General features: G+C 39.8%; 1 long non-coding RNA gene across 5 annotated transcripts in view; it reads right to left on the bottom strand.

The window, feature by feature from the left end:
* Positions 1-14,820, bottom strand: part of LOC121038126 (uncharacterized) — a 78,999-nt gene that overhangs the window by 62,065 nt on the left and 2,114 nt on the right. The window lies entirely within an intron of this gene.

The following is a 14,820-nucleotide window of genomic DNA, read 5'->3' as shown; positions in this document are numbered from 1 at the left end:
CATAAGTACAGCACTTTGTTGAGTTATGTGAGCATTACAGCAAATAATTGATTGAAAGGATAGTGGAAACCCCTAAATTTATAGCTAGTTGGTCAGAAGGACAGGTGGATCTGAAGTAAAAGCACTCTTGTTGGGGAGGATGCCCTTGAACCTGTACAGTCTGACACTGACTCCAGGTGGTTAGTATATTGCAATATACATAGTACTCCCCTCTTCCCTTGATAAATTGCAGGAGTATCTCTATGAAATATGGGTCTTTAGCACTGCTGTATCTTCTAGGCATTCACCTTCAGCTTCTTGCTGCTGAGACCCAGACCACCCACACTGACTCTGTTGGGTGCTATTCACATCTGGTCCATGAGAAGCACCCGTACCTCCCTTGCCCTAACAAACTCCCAAAACATTATTTTTTTTACACTCCCATTAAAGTAAGACATAGCTCTTCCCTTAAACTCTACATTTTCTGAGAAGGAGTATACCTCTCTCTACTATGCCCCCAACTGCTGGGCCACAAATTAAGATCCTGGTATGAGAAAATTCACCAGCTCTCTGTGGAAGCTTCATTAGACTTGATAAGGACATTGAAACTACTCTCACACCTTCCCCAGGGAAGAGGTGCAGGATTATAATATGACGACAACTCTGTGCAAAGAAATTTTTCATAAAATCACCTTTTCCATTCTCTAGACAATTCTACAACCTTAAAATGGGTAAGGAGATTAGAATAGGCTCTAAACTATTTCCTCTGAAAAATGTAAAAACCTATGGTGATTTGTGATCTCTCATCTGAAATTTCACATTTATTATTTCCTGATGGCAACTTCCCTGGCATTTTAACATCTATTACATATTTCACTGAAGACTGCAAACAAAGATGAAAAACTAGATTAGACAGAAACTTAAAACAAAAATTACAGGAAAAAGAAAGGCAATTCTCAATTAGGACAAAACCATCCTGAGTTAATCAGTCAATAGTAGGAACACTAAACTTACAAAAAGTGATCTATATGAAACTTTTCTGGAAACCTCTGTGTTGCTCGATTGCTTTGAATGTTTAAAAATATACATTGTGATTTGTCATTTCAAAGTGAACCCTAATTTTGTCATGTTGCTAGAGAGGTTAGAGAAGGCAAGATAGAAAATGGGTTCTGGAAGTTCACAGAACTAAAGGGTTTCCCAATAGCTACATAGCTCACAGCTGTAAAAGGTAACTCATGCCACTAACATTATCTCGTGTGGTGGGTATTTGTAACATTACCTGTACCCCTCATTAGAGAGGGACATTGGAGTAAATGTTAGCTTCTCTGCCACTTGCTAATTTAGGCAAGATATACCTCTGTGGCTTTAACTTTCTTGTATGTGATATGGTCAAAACAAAACAACAAACAAACAAACAAACTTACCCATTAAAACAATTCAAGTTTATAATGGTGATTGAACATATTCTTATCTCCTTTCTGAAACTTCCCTAAAATGAAAGTCAATGAGTAAATAAATAAATTAAAGACAGAAGGCCTCAGTGACATAGAGACTAGATGGGGAGACAACAGTTAGACAACAGATGTCCACAAAATTATGGAAAATAGCTAGATTAGTGGTTTTTAACTTTGCATAATACAAAAACTAAACTCTGGTAATGAGGGAATTCTTAACTCTAGAAAACCTAAGAAAGGAGAAGTAGGGACCTCTGAAGGCAGAGGTGCAGCATGAGGCTGAAAAAGTGTGGGTAAATCCCAGCTATTTCAACCACCCATGCACATGATTAGATTCATCAGCCATATACTCAGGTACACAGACCCAGCTGAGGTGAGCTAGGGCACTGTGCTGGAAACAGGAGTTGTCCCTCGAGAAACCATCCAGCTCAAGAGAAAACACCTATGGATGCCGCTATGGACTGAATGTGTGTCTTCCCAAAATTCATATGTTGAAGCCTGAATGCCAATGTGATGATATTTGCAGGCAAGGCCTTTGAACGGTAACCAGGTCATGAGGATGGGGCTCCTATGAATAGGACAGGAAAGAATTTGCTTCCTCTCCCCCTGTCCTCCCCCCATGTCAGTATACAACGAGAAGTCAGTCATTTGTAAATCAGGAAGAGGGCCTTCACCAAGAACCTGACTGTGCTGACACCCTGATGTCAGACTTGTAGCCTCTAGAACTGTGAGAAATAAATGTTTGTTGTTTAAGCCACTCAGTCTATGGTATTTAAGTTATAGCAGCCCAAACTGACTAAGAGATCATAAAAATTGGCAGAGGTTAGGGGCTCTCATGAAGGATCATAAAAATTGGCAGAGGTTAGGGGCTCTCAATCATTCTGTATGTGGCCCACAGTAGACAAGTCCCACTAACATATATGGCTGCTGACTAAGTTCAGAACGAGTCTCCCCAGAATGTGCCACTTTGGCATGCTGATTAGTTTTGAGTTGAGGATAATTAAAGCCCCAAAGATTCAGGAAGAGCTTTTGACCCCCTCCTCAACTGTCTAAAAGAATTTAGATAGAGGGCCTGGTCCAGGAACAGAGCTATCACCAGAGATAACTACAAAGAGTATACGGGCTCTGTGTGCTAAGCTGTGGGGGAACTTGGCAGGGCCTGTGTGTTCAAAGTCTTCTCTTTAAACATTGTCTCTGCATGACATTGCAAACATTCGTTTACCAAACATTTGCTGTTCCTATCTTCTTGTGAACTGTCTTCCTTCTCTTTGGAGCCCCAGACCCCTGTCCCTTCTCCTTTGTTCATGATGGCATATAAGCCTCAATTGCTTGGCTGTTCTTTGAGACTCTCAAATCTTTGTGGTGCTTCTGTGCATATGTAATTAAATTTGTTTTTCTCCTATGAATCTTTCTAATATCAATGTAATTAATAGACCAACCAAAAGAATCTAGCAGGGTAGAGTAAACGTTGCTTCTCCCCTACACTTCCAGTTAGGTGCTTAGTATTCCATTCCCAGATATAAACGAGGATTTTGAGGCAGTTGAGAAAAGCATTTAATATATTTTTTAATTTTTTTAAGTTTATTTATTTTTGAGAGAGAGAGAGGCAGAGTACAAGCAGGGAAGGATCAGAGAGAGCGGGAGACACAGAATCTGAAGAAGGCTTCAGGCCCTGAGCTGTCAGCACAGAACCCAATGTGGGCCTCAAACTGATGAGCTGTGAGATCATGACCTGAGCTGAAATCGGAAGCTTAACTGAGCCACTCAGGCACCCAGGAAAGCATTTAATATTAAAGAGAGAAACCAAAACAAACAAGCAAGTAACAAAGACATCAGATAGAAAACATAAGTAATCATAGTAAAGACAAACCATAATATATATCCTATGAAAGATAAAAGAAAATATGGCATCTGTGAAACAAGAACAATAAGCAACTTTTAAAAAGGAATATTCCAAGGAAAAGATAGAGCTCTTAGATATTAAAAAATAAGTTAATAGAAATAAGAATTTCAAAAGAAATATCTCAATTGAGAGTATTTCCCCGAAAGTAAAACCAAAAAGATAAAGAGACTATTTTTATAGAGAGAAAAGACTTTGAAAATGACTAAATTAGTCAGAGGGTCATTCTTTATTAGGAGTTCTAGAAAGAGAACACAGAAAAAAAAATGGAGGGGAAGAAATTACCAGAAATAATACAGCTTATCACATATATGAAATAGGACTAAAGGACATGACTTTCTAAATTCAAAGTAATCACCAAGGGATTAGTACAATAAACAAAAACAAAACTACATTAAGAAAGAGTATCATGAAATTTCAGATGACTATAAATAAAGAAGAAATTGTAAAAGCTTCCAGACAGGAAAAAAATTTCCAAACAGAGATTAAAAACTTTAACTGCTGGGGCGCCTGGGTGGCTCAGATGGTTAAGCCTGCGACTTCAGACTACGTCATGATCTCACTGTTCCCAAGTTCAAGCTCCACATCAGGCTTTGTACTGACAGCTCAGAGCCTGGAGCCTGTTTCAGATTCTGTGTCTCCTTCTTTCTCTACCCCTCCCCCATTTACACTCTGTCTCTCTCAAAAATAAATTAAAAAATTAAAAACTTTAATTGCAACAGATGTCTCTATGGTATTCCTGGAAGCTAAAAAAAAAAAAAAAATGGAACAATTATCTCCCAGCAATTCTTTTTTTTTTTTTTAACGTTTATTTATTTTTGAGACAGAGAGAGACAGAGCATGAATGGGGGAGGGTCAGAGAGAGGGAGACACAGAATCCAAAACAGGCTCCAGGCTCTGAGCTGTCAGCACAGAGCCTGACGTAGGGCTCAAACTCACGGACCGCGAGATCATGACCTGAGCCGAAGTCGGCCGCTTAACCGACTGAGCCACCCAGGCGCCCCTCTCCCAGCAGTTTGTAATTGTGCATTCTGTATTCAAACTATCCATCCAATGAGAAGGGAGAATTAGTATATATTTAGGCAAGAATAGTTAGGTCCCATACAGAGAGTAAGGGCACACTTTTACAGATGTTGGTTGCCAAAAGAGGAAACATAGTAAACCACATTGATGTATGTTACTTGTTTTTGCGCAGAAGATTTCAAACCAGCTTCACACATCTCTGGCCCCGATCCCACCTCACATTCTACCCTCTTGTATGTTGGCCTTACAAGTAAACTAGTAATAAAGAATATGACAGATTTTTTTAAAGACTGAAAATCTTTGCATAAGGGGGCATTATATACTATGTATTCTATTGTTTACCGGAATATTCCATTAGATAGTGACCTCTGCTGGGAAGAAGAAATATATCACCAAAGCTGACAAAATAAGTAGTCAAATTCATCTCTTTAGTCAAGGAATTGGTTAATTTGGAAAGGCAATGCTGGCCAAATCTGTTATTAAGAATTGTTAAGGGGGGCCCTGGATGGCTCAGTTGGTTGAGCATCTGACTCTTGATTTCAGTTCATGTCATGATCTCATGGTTCATGGGACTGATCCCCGTGTTGGGCTCTGGGCAGACAGCATGGAGCCTGGCTGGGATTTTCTCTCTCTCTCCCTCTCTTTCTCTCTCTCTGTCTCTACCCCTCTTGCACTCTCTAAATAAATAAATAAATAGGAATTGTTAAGGCACAACTGTGCTCTGAATATCTTTATTTCAAAAATGATTCTATGAAGTATTTCAAAGTTGTGTAGTATAGAAAATAATATAATAAACACATACCTGTCACCCACCCTTATCAAATCTTAACATTTTCCCATTTTTTTTTCAACTTTTTTTTATTTATTTTTGGGACAGAGAGAGACAGAGCATGAACGGGGGAGGGGCAGAGAGAGAGGGAGACACAGAATCGGAAACAGGCTCCAGGCTCTGAGCCATCAGCCCAGAGCCCGACGCGGGGCTCGAACTCATGGACCGCGAGATCGTGACCTGGCTGAAGTCGGACGCTTAACCGACTGCGCCACCCAGGCGCCCCAACATTTTCCCATTTTTTAAGTAAAATAATTACATATATATGAGGCCTCTTACATCCCCCTTCCTGAAAACAGTTCCTTCCTCCCCTGTCAAGGAGGCATTACTTAGTATTCATCTTTCTCATGAATTTTTTTCTCCTTCATATGAAAGTATCATATATAATATAGAGTGTAATGTGTGGCAGGTTTTAAATTTTTTATAAAACTGGGATTTTATAAAAATGGGATTACACACACATTTCTTTCTGAAATTTACCCCTTTCTGCTGGTTGAATTGTCCTGTTAGTGTGATCTTGTCCCCCTCCCTTGGGGAAAAAACCCAAAACACTGAGACTTAAACTGATAAGGAAAACGTGATTCTTCATAATAGAGGTAGGTAAGGTAATTTCTAAAGGGATTCTGTACAACAGCGTTTGAGTATCAAGACAAAGGAGAAAACCAGGAGGAGTTAGTATTATTGAGCACTTACAATATGCCAGACAGCATTTTAAGTGACTTCGTTGGTTAAGTAATTTGTCCTCATGGCAACTCTTCCTCAGGGACCTCCACTTTTCAAAGGAAGAAACCAAGGCGAATAGAAGTTACCTAGTTTGTAGGTATCAAGTAGGTCACACTGCTGAGCTGCAGGCCAGGAGACCAACCCCCCTCTGACTCTCTGTTCTGAACTCTGATACGTAGATAAGCCTTATAAAGAATTCTAGTGTACTACTGATGTGGATGCACTTGATTTCTACCACGTTCCCTTCCTTGTGGCTTTCTGAGACTCCCAGCTGGGCCCCAAAGGGTGGTGACAGTGGCTCTCTTCTCTCTATTCTGAAATTTAACTGACCAGAAATTGAGCATCCTCCTGCATGCAAAACCTCTTGGTCCCTTGACATGAGAAAAACTAAGACCGTGGTCCCTTGGCATGAGAAAAACTAAGATTGTGGTCCCTTGGCATGAGAGAAGCTAGGATTTGTTCTTGACTCCAGCAACTGGGACTTGAGATGAGTCAAATATAACAACTTCTCTGGATCCACTCTTTTAAACAAGGCAAAATATTATCCTTTTCCATTTGAAATAATCTTGTTGTGAGAAAGAATAATTTAATGTGCTGTGACATCCTGAGTCATTAAATAGGAGCATCTAGCAGTGCTATGCACTTATTTGCAAAAGTTGATATGCATGAGAGCTTTTGGGTTTAATTCTTTAGCAGAGAGAAAGGGGAAGTAGACCTCCAGGCCTAAGTAAAAGTGACAAAGAAAATCGACTCTGGTTCATGTCTGCTCCCCTAGAGGGAGACTTCTAGGGATAAGCGGGAATAGCATGGGGTCACAGTACCCGGTTTCAGGTCCTGGGTCCCTAATCTTACTCAGTAGCTAGCTCACTCACCAGTCATGGGTGAGTTAACAACCCTCTGTGCTGCAGGCCCAACCTCTATAAAACCATAGGATCATAATAGTATCTACCTAATAAACTTGCTGGAAGATTAAATGAGACCATGCATACAATGCCCTTAGGAAAGTCCCCAGCACCCATTAAACATGCAATAAATATTAGGTATGGTTGACATCAACATCATCATCATCATCATCATCATCATCAGTATCTAGCTGATGGAACTTGCTCTGACCTCCTGAAGAGAAAGGGGGTAAGGACAGAATTGGAAGGCTCTGGGTTTTTTCTGAATACATGCAATAAATGTTAGAGTATTATTTAGTACTTAATAGCTGAAGTTTTCAAATTCTATAAATCTCAATGGTAAGAATGTTTTCTATTCTTTTGGATATCAATTTCTTCTAGTCATGTCTAAGAAAACTGCAACATACATTGACTCAATAAGTACTGATTGAACACCTACCATGTGACAGGGATTTTTCTAAGCATTAGGAATACAGTAGTGGACAAGACAGACAAAATACCTTCCCTCATAAATCTTATGTTTTAATGAAAGAAACTCACAAAGGAAAACCTAAAATACAAATACGATCAGTTAGTGATACATGCTATGCAGAGTATTGCAGATGAGAGATATTTAGATTGGTCAAGGAAAGCTTCTCTCAAGTCCCAATAGTTTATTTTTGGTTCTGTTTCCCTTGCCTCAAGAGATGTATCTAGTGTGGCCGATGTCAAAGAGGTTACTGCCTGTGTTCTCCTCTAGGATTCGAATGGTTTCATGTCTCACATTTAGGTCTTTAATCCATTTTGAATTTATTTTTGTGTATAATGTGGATGGAGCTGGAGGGCATTATGCTAAGTGAAATAAGTCAGTCAGAAAAAAACAAACACCGTATGAATTCACTCATATGTGGAATTTAAGAAACAACAACAACAAATATGATCACAGGGGAAGAAAAGATAGGCAAACCAAGAAACAGACTCTTAACTACAGAGAACAGATGGTTAGCAGAGGGGAGGTGGATGAGGGGATGGCTTAAGTAGGTGATGGGGATTAAGGAGTGCAATTGTTGTGATGAACACCAGGTGTTGTATGTAAGTATTGAATCACTAAATTGTACACCTGAAACTAATATTAGTTCACTGTATGTTCACTGGAATTTAAATAAAAACTTAAAAAAAAAAAAAAAAAGAAAGCTTCTCTGAAGAAGGTGGCATTTGAATGAAATGGGTTACCAAGAGATCTATGCAGTTATTTGAGAGAACAATCAGGTCAGAGGGAACAGCAAGCGCAAAGGCCCTGAGGCAAGAGTGAGCGTGGCTTATTTAAGGAATAGCAGGAAGACCAGAATGGTTACAGCAGAGTGAGCAATGGGCAGAGTTTGCAGGAGCTATGGTTAGAAACATAAGTAGAAACAAGGTTCATATAATGCATCTTAGTCCTTAGTAAGGAGTTTGGACTTCACTCTAAGAGTGACCACAAATCAGGGGTGCCTGGGTGGCTCAGTCAGTTGAGCGTCCGACTTCAGCTCAGGTCATGATCTCCCAGTCTGTGAGTTCGAGCCCCGTGTCGGGCTCTGTGTTGACAGCTCAGAGCCTGGAGCCTGCTTTGGATTCTGTGTCTCCCTCTCTCTCTGCCTCTCCCCTGCTCATGCTCGGTCTCTGTCTCAAAAGTAAACAAACATTAAAAAAAAATTTTTTTTTAAAAGAGTGATCACAAACCATTATAGATTTGAGCAGGTGGGAAAACAAAAGATTGGGGTAAAAGCAAAGAGATCCATTGGGAGGCTACTGGGGTCCAAATGAGATGATGACTACGTGACTGAAGGTGGAGATGAAGACTATGGTTAGTCGTCACAGTCTGGATCTATTATGAAAGTAGAGCTGAGCCAAGCTATTGAAGGACTACAAGTGTTGTGTGTGGTAAAGAAAGGAATTAAGGATGAAGCCTGTGTTTGGGGCCCAGTTAATTAGCTAAGTGTGTGGAACTGCCATTTACTGAGGTGTAGGGGAGGAACACTCTTTCTTCTCTCCTAGTTTCTTTGGCTGTTCTAATAATTAAATTGACGTAAGGCAGATTAACAGGAGAAAAATTTAATCTTGTATGTGCGGGAGCTCACAAAAATAGGACAGAGAAGTGACCAAAGTGGGCATCTTTTAGACAAAGAAATAATAAATTTGTGAAAAACTGACAAGACAAGGAGTTTGGGCTTGATGGAGGAAATTGATAAAGAAGTAACAGGGTTTGTTTATGCAGTCTTCCTGGTCCTGAATTCCCTATCTCTGGAAATAGGGATACCTCTTACCCTCCAGGTGCAGGAGGGTGCCCTTCGCATGGGAATTTATTTCCTACTTTTAGGGGAACAGAGAAGGGTCAGAGTGTCCTTCTTGTACCAGCTGTTTCTTAAGTAACTTTAATTTTAAATAATCAATATCAATCAAAATAATATCAATAATCAGTAATCAAAGTGGCATATTTTAGGGTGGCCTGCCCTGAAACCCATCAGGGGGAAGATGAGGGGTGGGTCTTGTTTGATAGAGTGGGGTTATATACAGACTTGTCAAATTTAGATGCATGCAATCCAAGCAGTGGTATGGGGTAGCTCAGCAGAAATGCTGGGGAGGGAGACTTACGTCTGAATCTCAACAAGATCTAAATGACCTTAAACAACAGGAGGAAAGGGGGCACCTGGGTGGCTCACTTGGTTAAGCGTCCAAATCTCAGTTTCGGCTCAGGTCATGATCTCATGGTTTTGTGAGTTTGAGCCCCGCATAGGGCTCTGCACTGACAGTGTGGAGCCTTTTTGGGATCCTCTCTCTCTCTCTCTCTCTCTCTCTCTCTCTCTCTCTCTCTCTCTGTCTCTCTCTGTCCCTCCCCTACTCACAGTGTCTCTGTATCTTTCAAAATAAATAAATAACCTTAAAAAAATAAAACAGGAGAAAAGGAGATCAACGAGAATGAATATAGTGAGAATCAAGAAGAGGTTCAAAGCTGAGGATGAGGTTTTTCCAACATTTAAGGTTAGCAAGACATGGAATAGCCAACAGGAACACTGACAAGTGGCTAGTAAGTATGAGGAAAACTAGAAAGGGATGACAGCCTGCAAGTCCAATAAAGAAAATGTATCAGGAGGAGGGTGTGATCAATTGGTCTGTGATGTTGAATTTTCCATAACTCTTAGGTATCACAGAATAATCTTTTTTGTTTTTGTTGACAGAGAGAGAGAGAGGTGAGGGAAGGAAAAGGGAGGGAAAGAGAGAGAGAGAGACAGAGAGAGAGAGAGACAGAGAGAGAGAGACAGAGAGAGAGAGAGACAGAGAGAGAGAGAGAGAGAGAGAGAGACAGAGAGAGAGAGACAGAGAGAGAGAAAATCCCAAGCAAACTCCATGCCTGGTGCAGAGCCCAACACAGGTTCCATCTCATGAACCGTGAGATCATGACCTGAGCTTGAATCAAGAGTTGGACACTTAACTGACTGAGCTACCCATGCACCATGGGTATCAGGAAATAATCTTAATAGCTGGTATCTGCATATACCTGTATGGCAGTTTACAGTGGCAAAGCATGTTTGTTGGTACAATAATTATACAGAACATCCTGTGAAAAATGAGTGCAATGATCAATTATGAGACATGCATCTGTGATGTTTCACTCAGAAGTTCATAATCCACATTAATGCATGCATTTAGTATGTGGCTCTGAGAAGTTAATGGAAAAGAAAACTGCTAACTTTTTTAAAACCAGGAATTTCCCAAATTATTTTTTTTAATTTTTTTAATGTTTTTATTTATTTTTGAGACAGAAAGAGACAGAGCATGAGCAGGGGAGGGGCAGAGAGAGAGGGAGACACAGAATCCGAAGCAGGCTCCAGGCTCTGAGCTGTCAGCACAGAACCCGACAGGGGGCTCGAACTCACGGACCGTGAGATCATGACCTGAGCTGAAGTCAGACGCTTAACCGACTGAGCCACCCAGGTGCCCCTCCAAATTGTTTTTTTAATTGAGATTTTGGGGAGTAATTTATAAGCAGTAAAATCCAACCATTTTAGGAATACAATTTTATGAGTTTTTATACAATCATGTAACTACCACCACAACCTAAGTGATTTTAAATCACAAATTGGGCCAACGTGGAATGTCTCTAGCTCCACTTTGGGAAATGTTTATTGAGGGTTTGTGAACATTTGCACATATATTATCCCACTTAACCCTCATGCCAGCTCTCTGAGCTACACAGTGATGGGGTTCAGGACACACTACCCCAAAATGTGGCACCTGGGCACGTTAAATACCTTAAGCTTAAAAAGTTTTGTGTAAATGGCAGAACCAGGAAGGCCACTCTGGCCTCCATCACTCTTTTTCCCTGAAACAGGCCATAAAACTCCCATGTGAAACGTACCCTCCCTACGCCAGGAGGAGGGAAGACATCACTAGAGACCAGGAATTTGGGGCCAAGAAGTCTATATAAACAAACCTTGTTAAACCAACCTTTATCTTCCTAGACACTTCTTCACCATCTACTACCTCCCGCCCAAGCTTCACAAAATGACTGTTTCTTCATCTAAAAGGTATAAAACCTTTTATACCTTCTTTGGCTCTTCATTCTCTTGTGGAGGCTCCCCTGTACACGTAAAAATTCAATAAAGTTTGTATCATTTTCTCCTATGAATCTGTCATTGTCAGTTTAATTTTCAGACACAGCCAGGGACCCTAAGAGGGTTGAGGAAAAACTTTTCCCCAATTGCAATACCATTATTTCTCTGTAAGACAGAGAAAGAAAGAGGCACAAAGTAAAGAATCATGCCCAAGGTCTCACAAACCTCCTCAGTGAAAGAGGTAGATTGAAACAGATCCTCTTTTCACTTGGCACAGTGGGAAAATAACAGATAAAACTACCAACAACTAAGACTATTTACGGAGTCCTTGATTCATCAAGCATCTCTTTAAAGCAGGTGCCGTAATTCTTAACATATAGGAGTTAAGTGTTGAGGGGTTAATCAATTTGCTCAAGGGTAAAGAGTTAGAAATTAGCGGGAAAAAATTCAAATCTAGGTCTTTCTGAATTCAGAGCCTGAAATCCCAGCTGCATCATACTGTGCTGTCCTATACAGTAGCCACTAGCCATATTTGGCTATTTGAGAACTTGAAATGTGGCTACTCCAAATTGATATGCGTGTAAATGTAAAATATACATAGAATTTTGAAGACATTTTAAAAATATAAAATATCTCAGTGATTTTTTATACTGATTACATGTTAAACAATATTTTGGATATATTGAATTAAATAAATTATCGTATTAAAATGAATTTCATAGGTGGCTCAGTCGGTTAAACATCCGACTTCGGCTCAGGTCATGATCTCACAGTTCGTGGGTTCGAACCCCGGATCAGGCTCTATGCTTACAGTGCAGAGCCTGGAGCCTGCTTCAGATTCTGTGTCTCCCTCTGTCTCTGCCCCTACCCGGCTCATGCTCTGTCTCTCTCTTTCAAAAATAAATAAACATAAGAAAATAATAAAATGAATTTCACCTCTTTTTACTTTTTAAAATGTGTCTCCTAGAAAATTAAAAATATGTAGCCCAGGGCGCCTGGGTGGCGCAGTCGGTTAAGCGTCCGACTTCAGCCAGGTCACGATCTCGCGGTCCGGGAGTTTGAGCCCCGCGTCAGGCTCTGGGCTGATGGCTCAGAGCCTGGAGCCTGTTTCCGATTCTGTGTCTCCCTCTCTCTCTGCCCCTCCCCCGTTCATGCTCTGTCTCTCTCTGTCCTAAAAATAAATAAACGTTGAAAAAAATTTTTTTTAATAAATAAATAAATAAATAAATAAATAAATAAAAATATGTACCTCATACACTGCTTTAATAAATAGAAGCTGACCAAACAATTTATTTCTTAGTGTTGCAGTCAAGAGATTTCCCCCTATTTTTCCATCCAGGGTAGAACACATCACCAGATACATTGTTTTATCCAGAGTTGGTTTGTTTCTGGAGGAAATAGTTAGAAACAGGATTCTTCCTCTGGTCCCCAGCTGTTTACAGTCATTTTCTTTTGCACCCACACAAGTTATTGCTTTCACTTTTGGTAGATTCATTTTTATTAAAAATATTAGCTAACCAATGACTTGTTAAAGACATACACCAGAAGGTTGCTTTTTTTTTTTTAAATAAAGCAATAAAATACAATGATCATGGGGAGTCAATACTGGACATTCAGCATTTAACCCACTGCATTTCCTTGCAGGGTGAACTAGCACCTGGGTGATGCCTGCATTCTGTCAGTCATGTCGCACGCTAATCCTGAAAAGCACATAATACCTCCTAAAATATCTCAAGGGGTTAGAAAGATGTTCTAAATATTTTTAAATCTCTAAAGAATAAGAATTGCCTAAAATATGTTCCTTCCTGAAACCTGCTTCATTTTAGTTCTAAATATTCTTTTAGTCCTTGATATTAATTTGATTCTAACTAAGGAAGAAGTCTTCATAAGTAAGAGTGTGCTTCTTTACTGGAATTATAGTGTATGTATATATGTATATATGTGTACACATATATAGTACATATATATGTGCATATGTGTGCGCATATATATGTATATGTATATGCATATGTATATGTATACTTACATATTTACCTATAGTGCCCACTACCTCCAAGTGGAGTCGAAATCTGGCACTTATCTATTATCATTTTATTTGTGTGGTTCAGTAGCTATCAACCTGTTTCTGTATTGGAATCAACTGGGGAAATTTTGAAAAACCCAAATGTTCAAACCTTACCCCTAGAAATTCTGATTTAGTGAATACGAAGTCTCCCTCAGCCCAATGAGAAAATCTGACGCACAACTGAGGTTGAGAACTATTTGTGAGGACAGTAAAACTAGTGTTTTAGGCTCCCTAAACTTACTTCTTTTTTTAATAAATATTTATTTATTTTTGAGAGCATGGGAGAGGCAGAGAGAGAGGGAGACACAGAATCCGAGCAGGCTCCAGGCTGTCAGCACAGAGCCTGATGCAGGGCTTGAACTCAAGAAACACAAGTTCATAACCTGAGCCGAAGTCAATGCTCAACTGACTGAGCCATCCAGGCGCCCCTCCCTAAACTTACTTTTAAAAAAGAAACTAGTTTGCACCCAGATCTCTCTTCTGTCCTCTGTGCCTGCAAGGATACTAAGCACCTCTGCTCAAATTTCTTACCAAAATCTCTTTGGCTTAGATGCTTTCCCTCAACCAAACGCCTACTAGGGTTTTTATAAGCATCACTCATTAGTCTGATGTTTATGTACGGTGGGTATATATGTGCATGAGTGTGTCCCAACTGGACTATAACTCTTTAAGGAGAAGGATAACATCTTTATGTTTACCACACCCCATTTTAGGCAAATACACATCACACACCGGGTACTTAGTTTAAAAAAAAAAAAAAAAAAAAAAAGAATGTTTCAAAAGTACCTACAATAATCCCCAACTTACAGTGGTTTGACTTACAATTTTTCAACTTCTTGGTGGTGTGAATCAGTGGAAACCATACTTTGAATTTTGACTTGTGATCTCTTCCCACTAGCCGTATTTGATAAGATATTCTCTCACGATACTGGCGGCAGCAGCAAGCTGCAGCTCCCTGTCAGCCACATGATCACAAGGGTAGACAACCAATATACTTACAACTGTTCTGTTTTCCACTGTCAGTACAGTATTCGGTAAATTGCATAAGATATTCAACACCTTCTTATAAAATAGGCTCTGTATTAGATGATTTTGCCCAACTGTAGGCTAATGTAAGTGTTCTGAACACATTTAAGGTAGGCTAGGCTATGCTGTGATGTTCAGTAGGTTACATGTATTAGATGCATTTTTGACTTACAGTATTTCCCACCTATGATAGTTTTATTGGGGTATAACCCCACTGTAAATAGAGCAAGGTCTGTAAGTAAGATCATGATGTGCTCTTAAGAACATCACAAAACAAATCAAATCCCTCCCCTAATAAACAGCCTTTTAACTGAAGATAATTGTAGCAGTTATGGATCTCAGTCCATA

This window comes from Herpailurus yagouaroundi, unplaced genomic scaffold (genome assembly GCF_014898765.1).
Source record: "Herpailurus yagouaroundi ecotype Mexico unplaced genomic scaffold, PumYag 165, whole genome shotgun sequence".
Taxonomy (NCBI): domain Eukaryota; kingdom Metazoa; phylum Chordata; class Mammalia; order Carnivora; family Felidae; genus Herpailurus; species Herpailurus yagouaroundi.
This window is presented reverse-complemented; position numbering and strand designations above follow the sequence as displayed.